Genomic DNA, 16,635 nt, shown 5'->3' on the forward strand with positions numbered 1-16,635 from the left:
TATGGGTGCTGATATATTCGACACATTTATTGCTTGTCCAGGAACACTCACCACCCATTCAGTTTAATTAAAGGTACACAATTGTTTCAACTTAAAAATACAATGACCATTTTGGCTAATTGTCAATCCCTTTGTTTATATCACTCGAAATTCAGTGAAAGAATAATATGCTAATATCGTGGAAATTATCATTGAAATTTGGATAAAATCGAGGGAAATTCGATGGAAATTTCGAGTTCAATGCATCAGATAATTGCTGAACAATTTGATAAATGGCATCGCTGTTTGATACTCGAGAAAATGCTTAGTGTTCTTCAAATTTTCTAATTAAATATCTATTTTGGATATTTATTAGTCATGGTGGTGTAGATATTTTCTGCATTTAATATTTCTCGAGGATCTATTCTCCATGGGGCATACTCCGTCGATCGTTTCCTCTCATCCCTTTTCTTCCACATGGTGTACGCGAGACTCTTGGCCGCCTCTCATCCTCTCTCGACTTTATCCTACCTCGTACTCCCTTTATCAATGTTTTTTCTTCTCCGTTTTATCCTCGACATTCGCCTCTTCTCGGTACAATCCACCTCACTCTTTTCCTCCATCGTGGAAAAGAAAGGAGGCCATTTGCTGTCTCCTACCCGTTTTACCCGACCCTCTCTGTTGCGTTTTACTTCATTAGGGGATATGAGTTTTTCCACCCTCGCACCGAACACGAAACCCCTTCTACCCCGATGGTATATATCACTGTCTCTCTCCTACACATTGAAAAGCCAGGGTCTGATCGAGGGAGGGATATTTTCACTGATCATGACGATAATTTTTTTCAATCTCTGTTAGACCTCATCCAAACGTACTTCATTCTAATATCATCATAAATACGACAATTTCCTTGAATTCATGACGTAATTTTCAGATGGAAATATTTTCACGTCTCGTACGTCTCATATGATTATACAATAATTAAAATTACAAACTTTCAGAGATGGAGGAAAAAACGACACCGCATTCATATGGTATAGTCAGATATACTGATAATGAAAAATGTAACGAGAATTTTTTTCAAGAAGAATTTTTGTATTCGCGCGAGTCCAACTTTCTACTCAGAGGAAAAAACGGAGCTCGAAAGTGCGCCCCAATCGATTCTTGTACCTTTCTCCGGTGCCGAGAACCAGAATCGTTGTCCTTTCCCAATAAAATCACCAAACAAAGCAAAAAAGGTAAGTTCCCATTTACAAGAACAATAAAAAATAATAAAAAATATAAATAACTGCACTTTTTAAAATTAGTCAAAAGAATTTCAAACTGGAATAGCAAGATAGAAATTTGTAAATTTTGGAAGGTCATTCCGAATGCTCTTTCTCGACGGTACAGTAAACCTTACGCATCGTCACCGAGGGATTGAATCCCATTGCCATTTCGAACTCCAGGGAGTGTCGTACTACGTCTCGTATCCCTCAAATCAGCCCTATAACGCCACGTGTATACCTGACTGTTTTATCTAGCTATATGTATACCCATCACTCTCTCGCTATCTCCAACCGTGTCTTCACCTCGAGTGGTTTTTCCCCAAACCCTCGAAAAGATCCGAACCTACATCTCGCAATATATCCAACGATAATATTTTCCCCATTCCAATGACCGAATTATGAATTATTTCCAACTCGTTAAATTATATTAATCAAGACCAATTATATTATACGAACGTTCTACCAGAGCATAAGAATAGACGACGGGGTTTAATATTTATCAATATATAAAGAATTGTGACATGTCATCAAAGATGATAAAAAAATCTAGATGAAGAAATAAGTGGTGAGGGAGAAAAGTCGGGGGGAGGGGTTGTGTTGAACTTTTGTCCACGTCCCGTAGCCATCATCATCACGGTGTGTTATATGTGTGTATATGTGTATATATGTGGATATATAGGTATATACACACGCATATATGTGTATATATACGGGGGAGTATACGGACTGCGATGTTAGGTACGATCGATACCGGCAACCCCTCCCCAAGCCTGTCGGGCCGATTTTTTTTACCGTTCGACCCCCACGCCTGCGCTCATCTATCCCACAGTCGCCCTCATCTCCCTCTACCACCCAACCACCCACACCCACCCACTCCACCCACTCTACCAACCGCGCTTCCAACAGTTCGTGGGCCTTCGTTATTGCACCCAGGCGTTTATACATAGGTCCTGCATTTATTATGTATCCCCACGTTTTCCCTACATACGCTTCAAGTGCATATGTACATGTGCTTTATTATAAATCACACTGTAACATTTCATAATTCATAGATTACCCTATTTTTTTCATCCATTATGTTTATTTGATGAGAGAAAATATTGAGTAGATATTTTTTTTAATTCCCTCTATGTCAAAGAGAAAAGGATTTTTTATGGTTTAATTTTGATCTGTCGATTTTTTTTCAAATCCTCAATTTCTTTTGAAAGCACCTGCAGCCTTTCTAGGATCAAAATGGCGGATAAAAATGGGAGCTTAAATTTTTCCACGATCCTGCTAAGTTGGAGAAAATGGGGCCAATATTTAAGGCAGATTTTGTTGAAATTTGAATGAAATGGGGGTTTTCTACAGGGGAACAGATGATGTGAGGAGTAATCCGATTTGTTTTGAGTTTTTACTCTGAAACTAAAGTGGGAGGTTGGTGTTGTAGTACTTGAGGAATAGAGGAATCGAGGTGCGCAGAAAGGCTGGAGTACTAACGTCGCTGGTCGTACTAGCATCGACCTAACCCACTTCACCACACCACCGTAGCACTGACGAAAGCCAGCATTAAAACCTACCATATGTATTGGCCAAAAAATTTTTTACAGAAATTCAAAGAGTCCAAATGAGACACTATCGATAAATAATGCCCTATCGAGAATCGAATTGAACGCACTAAAATAAAATAAATTCGTCAATAAACTTTATCGATTTGTCTATAAAAATTCGAATAAGTTCCATAATTTTCAATAGACTGATGGAGGGTCCGGTGAAATAATAATATCGACGTCAATTGGCTTTCCAATGAAGACCATGGTAATCGAGCCAATCGCTAATATCGAGAATTTCAATCCATGCCACATGTATACGTACAACCACGTGAAAATTGAAAATACTCAAACACCACTACCACTGACACTACCACTATTCTCAACAGTCATCAACCCCAGCCCCAAAATACTCTATTCCATTGGCGAAAACACCACACGTTCAAATAAACGATTATGATTTACAATCGCACTCATTCTATCGACTGGCCAACGATAATAATTAATTAAACCAAATCAGATATGATGCTGTTTATCAAGAATTTTTTTTCAATCAGTCGGTGTGTTTTCGACAGAATTCACCCCCACAAAATTTGATTTATAATATTCAAGCTGATTGTCCGAGTACTATCACCAGTACTTTTATGATATTCAGGAGTAATCAGGATAAACTTTGCCGGACAATTCCAATAAGTTGTTTTCCAAACAACAATGTTATTCACGGTAGGAGGTAATTTATAACGAGAATACTGATTAAAAAATAAGAGAAGTATGAAAAGTACTGTATACACCGGCTGAAGTGGTTGATGTGAAAAAATGTGAGTCGACTGTGGAAGGTGGGAGCGCATCCTTTGGAACCGGTCCCCGTGCAGCAGCAGCATCATCATCAGCAGCAGCAGCCTCAGAGCTGAAACTCTCAGGAGTCCAGCTTGTAAAACGATGTGGCATTTGGCCTCGGGGTGATCGAGCCACCTCCGTTAATTTTCAGAGTCGAGGCCGCGCGATCTTTACCAATGGACTTTTCGACATATTCAACGATGGAGCAGATAAATATAGAGGAATGATAAAAATCGTTAAGATAAATAGAGAATGCAAGTAAAATCGAGGAACCGCAACGGGTTTATTAACCCGTGAAGTACATGAATGGTGAAAGAAGTTCACTCTGTTCACGTGCGTGAACGGTGAAAGTCCGTCGCGCGTTGTGGTTCTCCTGTCGCTTATGAAGCCAGCTTAACGAACCCAGTGGCTTTTTATCCAATGAAAGTGCAGAAAATATTCTAAACCATCAAAAAGACAATTATCTTTCAGTTGCCCATCGTCGTTGTTCATCAATTATTTGAAAATCATTATTTGTTCAACCATCAAAAGATCAGCATTCAGAAAAAATGACCAAAAAACCATGAACTGCACAACCAAAATCATCTCCCCAGCAATCTCAATGTAATGGACAAATTTTTCATCGCAATACAGTGAACATATGAGAATGAAGGAGAAACCAGTCGCAAGTGTATTTCTCCTTCTTTCTTTTTATTCCAGTTTCTTTCGCACCGGTTCACCGTTCCCCTTTCCTCCTCTTCCCCAGAGAACGACTGTCTCAAGCAATTGAACCTCGTCTTCATTGGACCCAGAAAACTGTTTATATGAAATTTTGGATGTCAATTGAGGGAATGAAAGCTCAACCGTTTTAAAAAAATGGATTTTAATTACGCAAGTTGTATTTTTCCGGCGCTTTTTTCGGTGCCTATCTCGCTGAAAGATCATCCAATGAAGTGGAAGCAACATTGGAAAGCGAAGTCTAGCGGGGAGAGGAGCGGACTTTGCTCGGCAACTCGGCGCCAACAGATAAATTTGCCCTTCCCCGCGAGACTCTAGACCACCTTCTCACCCATACCATCTCTCAACATCTTACTATCACTTTCCTTTTATCCTTTTTTATCCAGTTATTTTTTCAGATTTTCATTTCCCACACGGAGGAATGCATTATTTTTCCACAAATCATTACAATTTTCCTAACTTTGTTCTCTTCATTTAACGGTTATTTCCATTGCTTAGAAGATTAATCGGTTAGATCTCGCCATTCTAACGTTGGTCGGACCAGGAACCGAACCTGGAACCTATCCTACGCCATGCCACCGGGCACAAATTTGTTTTGAAGGCGAAATTGTAGCAGCTGTAGTAGAACTCTTTAATGAAAGAGAAAGAAACAAACGTAAGCTCTTGTGCACTTCAAAGGGGCATCTCCTTGAATGAAATTCGAATGTTAACGAGGGCAGAGGTACGAGTGAATACGAAAAGGCCCAACACACTTGGCACACGACACAGCAGTATGACAACAAACTCAAATGTTTTATCCGTCTAGCAAAACAAAGCAGTGACTACTGACGAGGGTATGGTGGTGTTCGGTGGTAGTAATCGTAGTAGTGTAGTTGCAGTCATTACAGAACCATGACCACGGACAAGGTTAGCCAGCTGTCCTCCCCCACCGCTTATCACCGGAACGATTACATTGTCGTCCGGTCTCCCACGGATTCGGATCGTCGACCGATAAAACGGCGTGCGCGCGTGTCGTAATGGCAAATCGTGACCGGGTAAAAGGAAGGAGGTTTAACGTCCTCATTCCTCCTCAACTCCCACCCTACTCTCGAATACCGTCGATGTGTACTTGGCAAGGCCGCGTAGATTATCCACGGAGTTAGCCAGACCGAGACATGCCCGAACCGCACGCTCTGTTGTTCTCAATACACGCCACTTGTACAACCTATACTTCCTATCTGCTAAACATTCCAATATAGCTTTATGGAGTGCCGTACGGTCAATGAACGTCTTACCAATGAATGAATCCACTACTCTATCTACAACTCAAATCCATTGTTGTTTCTTTAATTCAATAGCGAGTGGTATTATGTATTTGAGGGCAGAACGAGATTCCTCCGTGAATGGCTTTATCAATTTGGGAAAGCCACTTTTTTACTCTCAAGTTTATTCACTCCTGTCGATTCAACGACATCCATATACTGCCTGCTGGCATTCCCCAGGATGCTGACACCCTCCGGGGATTGTACAAAGGTGGTCTTTTCTTGCGATCCGCATCCGTGGCACGCGTCCCTTTTTTTTATTCCTTTTATATATATCCGCGTACGGGCTCTTTGGCATCGGATGAGTCTCAATGGCGAGTCGCCGACTCTCATTGTTATCCATTTTTTTTTCTTCCTTTTTTCTTCTTTTTTTTCGTCACCACTCTCACACTTATTGAGATGTATGTTCAGGGACCATTAAAATAATGACTCAATTGGTGGTTGCATAAGTGAAATTGAAATGAAAAGGGAGAGTATGATGAAATTGAAAGTGCTGTTAGAATGGGACTAACGAAAATGTTGAATGAGGGTTGAATTGTTTGGGAAAGTTGGTTCTCGAGGCCTCGTACGAAGAAGACAAAGGGTTAACCAAGTGCAACGAGCGGTTTATGGTGAGGAGAAGGAAAGGGTTTGAGATAAAGCGGAGGGAGAGTGTTATGATAAGCATTTCGAACTTGACCCACTCACCGAGTGGGAAGAGCTGTGCGCTCCTCTACCCAGGGCGATGATATGAAGTTACGGGCCGCTCGTGCGAACCGTAACGCGATAACAGCTGTTGCTGCATATCCTCCTACTCTCCCACCATTTTCCTATCTTTCTCACTCACGTCGATTTTCCACAAGCAAACGGCAAAAGTTTCGACACACTCCCCTTTCCGCCACTACTTTCGATTCATGGCTTGTGGAAAAATATTCAGTGTGAAAATATCGAGGAAGACATCACCAACACACCAATGGCAATTGATGCCAACAACCAATGCTATAGAATATTTGCAGTACAACTCTTTCATTGTCCTACAGATATAGCCCTATAGCCAACACATCCAAAGATGATTGATCCATCTAAATTAATTTATCATTACGCAAGGCTTGATGCAACAGAGTCGATTGAACTTGACAATTAATGGAATTCCAATTTGCTGATTCAGCGGTTTATGATATAGTGGAGGGGATAAAAAAAAAATCAATTGGGAGTCGATTGATATCTCAATAAGACATCGATAGCTCATTAGTAACACAAGAGTGACGCCGCATTCACCGTTCTGGTTGAACGTTGATGTGTATATGAATGTGAGTGGCTATGTTTATCTTTCTCCCACTGGCATTTAAACAGCCGCGTAAACTTGACCCACTGAAAAACAGAACACCCGAGAGGGGGGAAAGAGGTGAGGGACAGACTGGCTCAACACTCCCCCACTTCTTTTTCGTAACCACGTGCGAAACCCATTTCATTCTCCCTCGTCCTCTCCCTTTTTATTCACTGTGCCTCTTTTTCCCCTCTTTTCACCTTTCTTTTTTCTCTCAAACCTACCATACCTATCAACTACCTCACTCTTAGAGTTTTATTCATCTTTTTTCTTCTCATTGACTCAACCTACCACTAATTCCTTTTGGAGGATGAGAGCCAGATGGACCAAAAGAAATAATGGGAACGTACGTGAAAGAGTGGATGCTGATGGTTAATTGAAACGTAAAAGTGAAGAGGGCTATCGCGTGTGTGGCGATGAGGGGGCAGATAAGAAACAGCCGCACTCGTTATGTGCAATGTAGCTGGTGCACATGGCTGAGTAAATCCTGCGTCTCTCACTCGTCTCCACGTGCCGAGAATCACTTGTGTCTCGATACAAATCGATAAGAAATTCTATCTCGAGCGCAATAAAGACTTTAAGGGCGCCCATTCACCACTATTTTTTTCTTTTTTTTTGCATTGCAAGCAATAAAAATCACTTGACGGAATAATGCACTTATTAGGAAGTAAACCATTGACATAATATTATCGGTCGCGTCAACATTTACTGATAAAATCATTTACTAACACTTGAAGTGTTATCGGCTGTCTCTCCTTTCATAAACCATCCACTTGTACCGTTGATTCAATTACTGATTACGGATTCATCCAATTCAGCAAAATCGGTAAATTGAAGTTTCTCAATTTTTAATCTATTGATTATATTATAGGATATTGTCGGGTTTATTTCGATGTATTCTTCTCCTTCTTACTCATTCCTCCATTTTATTTTCTCTTTCTGGAGACCGAGAGGATGATAATGGATTTTTCTCACAGCAATTAATATTTCAATGATTACTGGTTTTGGTGCGCCTGAACCATTCCCCGAAATTTGAAGTCTGATGTTTAGGTCGATATGGGAAAATCGATTGGTTAGTAATGGAAGAACGGGCTTCATCGTGGAAATTCGTCCTCATACCACTAAAACCGGCAGTCCACACTGTTATGTGCGCCTCAATAACGTTACGGCACGTTCCACCCAATCTGCCTCTATCGCGCGTTCACTTTGTGATGCCAATTCACCCTGTCCTTCTCTACTGTAGCCATCGTTTCTCCTCCTCCACCACTTCCTCCACCTCCTCTACCTCAACCCCCTTTTCATTCCTCACTTCTGTGCAATTGAACTTGACCCAGTGATCCGTAGAAACGAGACCTAAAACGATTGAAATCTTCACTCACTCTCGCTTTCAGGGGTCTACAACCCCACCTGTATCTTTGTGGAATCATTAAATTCCGATTGAATATTAGATTTCAAGGGCTATTCAGATGAGACATTGATTCTTCAATGTGATTAATGCTGTAGGTGGTGTTGAGTTGTGAGGGAGTTAATGGTGATGGGATGAGAGGTGTTGAATGAGTGAAACGATGCGTCGTGAGCCGCGGAGTCGAGATAGTTGGCGTAACACGTTTATACCAAGTGATGAGGGAGTGAGAGGGTGTGGGGTAAATGCACACAGGGTACGACAGTAAATCGAATCAACGTGAACCACCGGCTGTTGTCGCAGCATTTGAACTTGACCCAGTGTTGAAACAAGGTTAGCTGTGTCTTCAACAAGCCGAGGATCGGTGTACGACAGAATTGTTAAAATAACCATTAGCTAATCTTTTTGTGCTGTTTCAATGGTCTCTAACCCACCCTCACCCACCGCCACGAGTTCAACAGACTAAAAGTGGCTGAGGCGGAGTTGATTGCGGTCGCAAGAGGGAAGCAAGAGAAAATTGAGAATAAAAGACTTGTCAATGGACGAATGGCGAACGCTGGTGTGGACGTGTGAATGAAAGCTTCTTACGAGGTACATAGATTTAAAAGGGAAAAGAAGATGGGTGGTATGAGGGGAATGCAAGCCACGTGGGTATGAGACCGAAGAACGCGGAAAAAACGAATGAGAGAGGTTGAGGGAATAGAAAGAGAAGACGAATGGCTTCTCCTTCTCTCTGGTGCATCTTAGAGCCACAGAGTGAGAGATTACCACTCAGCTGATGCAAGTGATGCAAGTGATGCAAGTGATGCAAGTGATGCAAAGTGATGCAAGTGAGACAAGTGATGCACTGTCGTCTGTCTTGACGTGCGCTCTTCTGCGCTATTCTCGAATTTCAAATTAGTGGAAAGGTAAAACTCACCGGACGTCAATCTGTCTGCATCCGTTATAATTACGCTCGTTTTGTCCAGCAGTGAGAATCCTTCAGCAGTCTGAAACACAAACAACAGGATGATCACGATAATATCGATGCAGCATCAACTTTTGACCAACAAAGAAATGGCTATTGGGGTTTATTTGGGTTTATTGGACCGCGAGTTTCTTTACACCATCAAGTCGGTTTACAGTGTGAATGGCTTCGGTGAACCTGACCCCCAGGGAGAGACCCAGTGACAAGTTGGTGGTTGCTTCCCAGACCAATGCTACGAGACACACACATGCACACCAATGCACACACAAAACTCCATATATTGTCAGCCAAGTATACGTAAAACCACTTGTTTTCTCAATGTCCTTTACGCTTTGTGAGCAAAACAAAGACAGCGGCGATCCGTTTTGCAACCACCTATCGCTTCGGTGTGTTGGCATTAAGCTATTTATCCGTTTGACACTTGCACACTACTTAGTACTGGTGAGGATGCACAGGGGCTTCCGCAATGCGGGCATACGTATATGTGCAGTGGCTTGGGCACGTGCCAAAAGTCCTTCGTCTGTCGTCGAACTCCAGGTATATACACCGAGCAAGTACACAGTCTGAGTCAATGAAAAAGGGACATTACGACTGGAGTACATTCATTTTCCTTTTGCCGGCGAGTCTGCTCCACTGACTCATATTTTACTTTCATTCGTCTTTTCTCTTTCGTGAATTCTAAGATTAAACTCAAAATAAATCTCTCCAACTTGAGATCCCCTCGCTCACAAAGACGAAGAGAGAGAGAGAGAGAGAGAGAGAGAGAGAGAGGGAGAAATTCATGTAAACACGTGGGCGGATAAAAGTTAAGCCCCCAGAGGGATTGGTCTCTTACAGTACATACGTCATATCGACAGTAGTGTATTTACAAGATTGAGAGATAAAGCCATCATTGGTTTACGTATACACAATCTTCATCTTTGTCTCTCAAACGAGAGGGGATAGATCCCGGTGGATGAGGATTTTCAACCCAAGAGAATTCATAGGCCCTCCCACTACTTCACTGCTCTCCGTCGTGACGGCAAAGATTTAGTCCACCTGCACACAAGTGTCATACATTACACTGACAAAAGTGGATAAAGGATGGATAAACTGTAAGATTGTGTGCATGTGTCTTGTGGGCTCAAGTTGAAAGAGGAGAGAAGGAGGGGTAAAAGGTGGGAAGGGGGATGGGGGGTATTCCATTGAGGGAACAATGGTTCGGCGACACGCGACACGCGGTATGGGACACGCGGTATGGGACACGCGACACACAACACCTGTCCACACTATGAATATCCATTAGAATTATAAATATCGAATAATTATGATAATCTGATTGAGTTGATTGATTGAGTGAGTACTGCTAGTGTGAGTATTTAAAATCCAGAGACGATGAAAATATTTACCCAAGCTATTTAAAGTTGAGCATGAGACTATAGACTAATGGCAATGACACTGAGGAATCCGTTCATGTACTCACTGACTCGTCCCCCCCTTGACACGTTGTGGCACGAGCCTCCTCACAGACTCTGGGGCAATGTCACACCTAGCCTATTATACTCGCTTCTCGTGCCAGACCTACACCAGACTAATAACCTATCGTCTAGTGGAATGCGCTACATGCATACCATTCTGCATTGAAGACTCTGTGTGCCCTCCCCCTCTCGCCCCACCCCTTGTTCAATCTCTACAATTGCATTAACACAATCGCATCGTGGGAGAAAAAAAAAAGGACGAAATCGGATGGATAGGGATTGAAGAGACTGAAGATGGTGACACACTGACCCAGTGCAACCCTAAATAAACCAAAGAGGGAAGGAGGCCATTAGCAATCCTGCCATTCATCCCACGAGATGCTGACTCTAACCCGGGGGGCCAGCACGCACACATTAAATACAAGAGTATTGGATGGCCATTGCCTAATGGCCTAAATGGTAGCTGTAGTAAAGCCACTCCATTGAGAAAGTTTAATGGGAGGACAAGGGGAAAATAGCGAAGCAACGGATTCAAGATTGTCGGCATATTTGGCGGGCTTGGTGGTTAGATGGTGGGAGATGAGGAGGATTTTGACGACGAGGAGGTGACGTATATAAACGCCTCGGGTACATGGTTGGGCTGAGTCGTGTAATGTCGTGTGAAATAGAGTAACGGCGTATAGTCGGGTGTAAGTACGAGGGAAAGAGTGATAAAGTGGGTGGGGGGGGATGAGGGGGGGTAGGCCAGCGAAAGAGGAGACTCGACATTGGGAAACTATTGACCAGCTCTCGCAGTGGTGGAAGCCGTTTAACCCCACGGACACAACACAATCCCACCGAGAGTGAGTGAGAGGTAGCCAAGGGAGACAGCTGAGGCATAAACATTCAACACATCGGGTTCTCATTCATGAACCATTGTACATAAAGTTCCAGGGGGAAGGGAGACCCAAGGTGTGAGAGGAGAACGCGTAGGAACGCGGAAATTCACTTCACCCTCTACCCACTTCTGAATTTGTGTTACGTCCATGTATTTATGGACATGTGCAGCACGATGGGAGAGAGAGAGATACTAGCTCAACAAAGTTGAAGCCAAGAAAGGCGTATATAGCGCTCTGAACCGATAAGATATCCTGCGTACGATCGTATGCGGACACGTGCTTTCATACCCGAATGATCAGTGATCGGCACTCATCGGATACAATCGATCATTGAAAGGGAAATGAGTTTTCCCTCTCATGTAAATATTCAACTTCCAATGACGCACCTGTTCACATTCACGCCTCTACGTGAGTGATGATTTTTTACGTCCTCATTCACTCGGTATCCAATGAGGGATATAGATATGTTCAAGTTTAACGTAACGGTTGAGTTTGTTTTATCATTTTTTTTCTTACTCTCTTTCGCACCACTCAGCAATGAATATTTTATAAGTTAATGACAGTTAGGGTATCAAAGCGCAATTGCGCAATTCGCGGCTAAATTAGTTAGATCATGCATGCGGTACGGTCAATCACGGTTAGAGAAAAGTGAATTTTCACGATGTGCTTTTTTAGTCTAGTTTTTCAAAAATTTTGAATTTTCAAATTCAGGGAATACCTCCTCGATTTTCATGTTCCCTTAATACTTTTTTGAAAATTTTGAATTTTTCTATTTCAGTGATTTCAGCAGAAAAGTATCAGGGAAACATGAAAATCGAGAAGGTATTCATTGAAATTTGAAAATTCGAAATTTTCAAAAAAGTATCAGGGGAACATGAAAGTCGAGGAGGTATTCACTGAAATTTGAAAATTCGAAATTTTCACAAAGTATCAGGGGAACATGAGAATCGAGGAGGTATTCACTGAAATTGAAAAATTCGAAATTTTCGAAAAACTATCAGGGGAGCATGAGAATCGAGGAAGTATTCACTGAAATTGGAAAATTCGAAATTTTTGAAAAAGTATCAGGGGAGCCTGAAAATCGAGGAGGTATTCACTGAAATTGAAAAATTCAAAATTTTCACAAAGTATCAGGGGAACATGAAAATCGAGGAGGTATTCACTGAAATTGAAAAATTCAAAATTTTCAAAAAAGTATCAGGAAAACATGAAAATCGAGGAGGTCGGGTAGACGTTGATAAAAGGGAAAGTGAAAGTGAAAAAAAAAAATTCACTATTGATCCACGAAATCGTTATTTCACCTATGACACTTTGGGGAAGTTAATACATGTGTGCTCTAATTTTTTTGTGCTTTTGCGAGATGTCGAGTTGAACCATTCACCCCGGTCGACGTGTCCTCAATGAAAAATGCATAAAAAAACAAGTTATCGACCTTTTATGAGAGCACTAGTATTTGATCGTATGTTCCGCATCTTTTTCACATATGGCCCATGCACGGTGACACCAGTCGCCACGATGGCTGAATGAAGTTTATCGTCTAGACAAATCGATCGAGATTCCGAACTGAGTGAATTGAGGGAGTGGAAGGGGGAGGGGAGGGATTGTGACGTTCCTCACGTGCGTATTACGTTTGCCGTTATAGTGTCGTAATTCACGAGTGACATAAAACCTCGGTAATCGTCACAAGCCATGACGCTGTCGAGTTGCATTCGGTTTTTTTTTATATATATTTCTCTCTTTCCCTCCCTCTGTTGACGTGAGAAAGTGGTTGCACAGTTGTACCACGTGAATTATACACTCACAAGTATAAGTTGAAATGGTTCAGAAAGTTGCTGAGGTGTGCGTTTGAGACGAGTATCAAGGTTGAGAAGACAAAAATAAAAGAAAAACAGGGGGACACTGAGGAGGAAAAAAGTAAGAGTCTATAACTGGGATGAACGGAACGGCGTAATACATATATATACAAAAGGGACAAGGTCAAGTTTATCGTGGCGATGGCCCGAGCATTACAAGAGATTTATAGTTTTCCATGCGGCATACCACGCCGTGACCTACTTTAGAAAAATACCACCCACACCCCTTTCCTCCACCCCCAGGGAGACAATCATGCCTCGCTGCTTTTTTACAGAGAGAGAGAGAGATAGAAAAAAAAAACAAAGTATATCCAAACTTTCTTTTATCACTAGAGTTTTAGGGAAGTTGCAGAATACTGAGGTCCACTCACCTACTGCCACCTCAAAATTACAATCACAAACTTTCCAGTACAAAACAGGAAATGGATCCTTAGGAACCGGAAGTAACACCGGATGTCCCTCAAGTACCTGTTGCACCGAGTAGTGGTAGTTACTGTTGGAATTTCATGTGGAAAGTCTTGTCCTGAGGGGGTTGGTGTATCCGTGAACCCAGTGGCAGATAAAAGTCATGTATATAGCCATGTACTTCCTTGAGTTGCTAATTTGTCGGTAACTCGAGTGAATGGGGTATACATATAGGTATGTATAATGTATATATTAAAGGGCGGACAATGAGGGTCAGTGGGGTACATCGTGGTGTCGTTGGCAGAGACACGCGCCCATTCCATCCACAGAAGCCAAGTTGCCTTAATCTCGTTAATACCTTCCAGAGCTCCATATCCGTGTATGATGGAGCGATATCCTTTTCCTCGAGGTGCACCAACTGGCCGACAAAACACCCATTAAAATGCCACAGTACGCATGGACTCGTTCTCTCTGTCAGTCTCATCCCAACTATCTCGTGTCTCGAATGTCAACAGCACAGCGACACCCGTTGTGTTTACGACCTATCGATTGCCTTTTATTTTCATGCGGTTTTTTTTTTTTCACTTCCCCTCGCCACCAAGAGTGAATGAACGAGTTTGTGTTACACGCGTTGCGAGTATAAAAAAAAAAGGTAAATACAGTGACAAGGTCAACAGGAAGTTGGATGAGCTGTCGAAGTGGTGCACCGTGACAAAAATGTAAATGCGTATATGTCTATATGTGCTCTCACGAGGTTCCGGCACTGCGGAAAGAGGCATATAAATGGTATCAAGGGTATGGAGAATGTAGGGGGAAATGGGGAGGGAATGGGATCGGCATGTTCCTGGTGCATCGGGCTGATGGGGAGGATGGGGTATATATGGTTCAACGTGACGCAGAGGATAACAGAACTCGGAGGGGCTGAGCCAAGTGCACAAGGGCGGAGGTAAACGTACTGTCCCTCCAACCCCATTTTCCCTTTCAATCTCAACACATATTCACATATTCATCCTTCTTACATTCCACCCTCTCCCCCGACCGTTGTACACTCACTTCAAGTGTTACACATACACCATTGGCAAATTCCTCACACACATCCTCTTTATCGCTCTTTTATGTACACATTCTGGTCCGACATTCCGTGGCGACTGTCTCGAGTGCAATACGTGGTTGGATGTAGGGTATCACAGCTGGGTGATGACGTATGCATGTCAAACGTCCCTGCAAACTTATTCACGAGATGTGAAGTTTGTCAATTCACCTCTTGGGCTTCGCCAGACATTTGTTGGATTGTGTGCATAACAATGCCACTGGGGATTCCCCCACTTAGCTTCTTGGATGTGTAAACAACACTTGACGTGGGGTGAATGGAACTCGTGATGAGCCAAGTGCAGTGAGTCACGTATCATAATTCTTATTGTGAATGCAGAATCAAGTTCATTGAATTTATCCCATCTCCATGATTGGCATCGATTAACCAGTTGTGATGGATAATAATAATTCCTCTCAATGTCATCAATTACTTGAGCACTTCCATTAAAGCATCAGATTTTCCGCGTTAGGTGGATTTTAAGTATTCATTCCAGTGAATCAATAATACACGGTAAATCTGGAGCGTGATGGCCATTGACGTGTCACACGAAGAGTGAGCGATTCCAAATATATACTACAAAAATATAGTTGAAGTGTGTCATCTCTTTAGGAGGACCTGTTGCTCCATCCACCGCCCTTTCTCACTTTACCACCACCTGAGATCCTCTAGGCTCTCACCTGAGTTTGGTTTAGGCGACAAGTGGCATTCAGGTTCGTATGAACTAGAGTTATGTCAGATTTATTCTCAAATCATCAGTTTGTTGCATGACCATTAGGATTATGTCAAGTGCGGCGCCACTTGTCTATTGTGCATCCATAAGTGTAGAGAGAGAGAGAGAGAGAGAGAGAGAGAGAAAGAGGGAGAGAGGGAGATAAAAGTGTAGTTGATGTAACAAAACAAATAAAATATTAAATTTCCCAGTGGTGAGACATTGCGATGTACTTGAAAGAAAGACAAGTTGAAAGTGAAGAGCGAAGGAGAGAAGTAGAAGAGGGATGATGCGTACAGTATAGTAAACTTTTGGGAAGGGTGTATAACAGATCAGAGTGTGACCTTGAAGAGGTATATAGACATTTAAAGAATGCAGAAGAGGGGGATAAAGTACCTGTGCTCTGGGAGTACTGGGTAGAAGCTGGGGGCTCGAGGTTGGTGGCATAGTAACCTACATAGAGAAGCGTGTCCTTACGCGGCCGCAACCCCGAAGAGTCTCGTGAAGGGAGACATTGAAAGGAGAGGAGGAGTGAGATCGGTCGGCAACTTTATGAATGGAGAAACTTCTGCCTCAGTGCATAAACGACCAAGGGGGGGGAGGGAGTGTGGAAATAAGGGCCACGTTGACCGAAGAAAGAGATTCCCCGGGTTATATACGACGTATACATATTAACGATAAACGCGGTGAGAATCTTGTACATCCTGGTGTCTTTGTATTAGTGCCATGCGTGTGAGAGAAGGAAAGAGATTGTCCATTGCTCAGTGAGGGTGTGTATGTAGATAACCGCTGGGAGGAGGCAACCTCGAGGGCAATACCGAGTCCGCGGAGTAGAGAACAACAGAATAAGCAACAGGTACAATGTGTATACACCGCTACGTATATATACACTTGAACCTGACGTTGGCAATCAAAGCCCCATCTCAAAGTACTT

General features: G+C 42.5%; 1 protein-coding gene across 2 annotated transcripts in view; it reads right to left on the minus strand.

Moving 5' to 3' along the window:
- tara (taranis) overlaps positions 1-16,635 on the minus strand; it is a 61,674-nt gene that overhangs the window by 31,026 nt on the left and 14,013 nt on the right. For both annotated transcript variants that reach the window (XM_011305375.1, XM_011305376.1), the window contains exon 2: positions 9,259-9,328. The gene's annotated coding sequence lies outside the window, so the exon portion shown is untranslated. The remainder of the gene's footprint in view (positions 1-9,258; positions 9,329-16,635) is intronic.

Source organism: Fopius arisanus, unplaced genomic scaffold (assembly GCF_000806365.1).
Source record: "Fopius arisanus strain USDA-PBARC FA_bdor unplaced genomic scaffold, ASM80636v1 scaffold00042, whole genome shotgun sequence".
Taxonomy (NCBI): Eukaryota; Metazoa; Arthropoda; class Insecta; order Hymenoptera; family Braconidae; genus Fopius; species Fopius arisanus.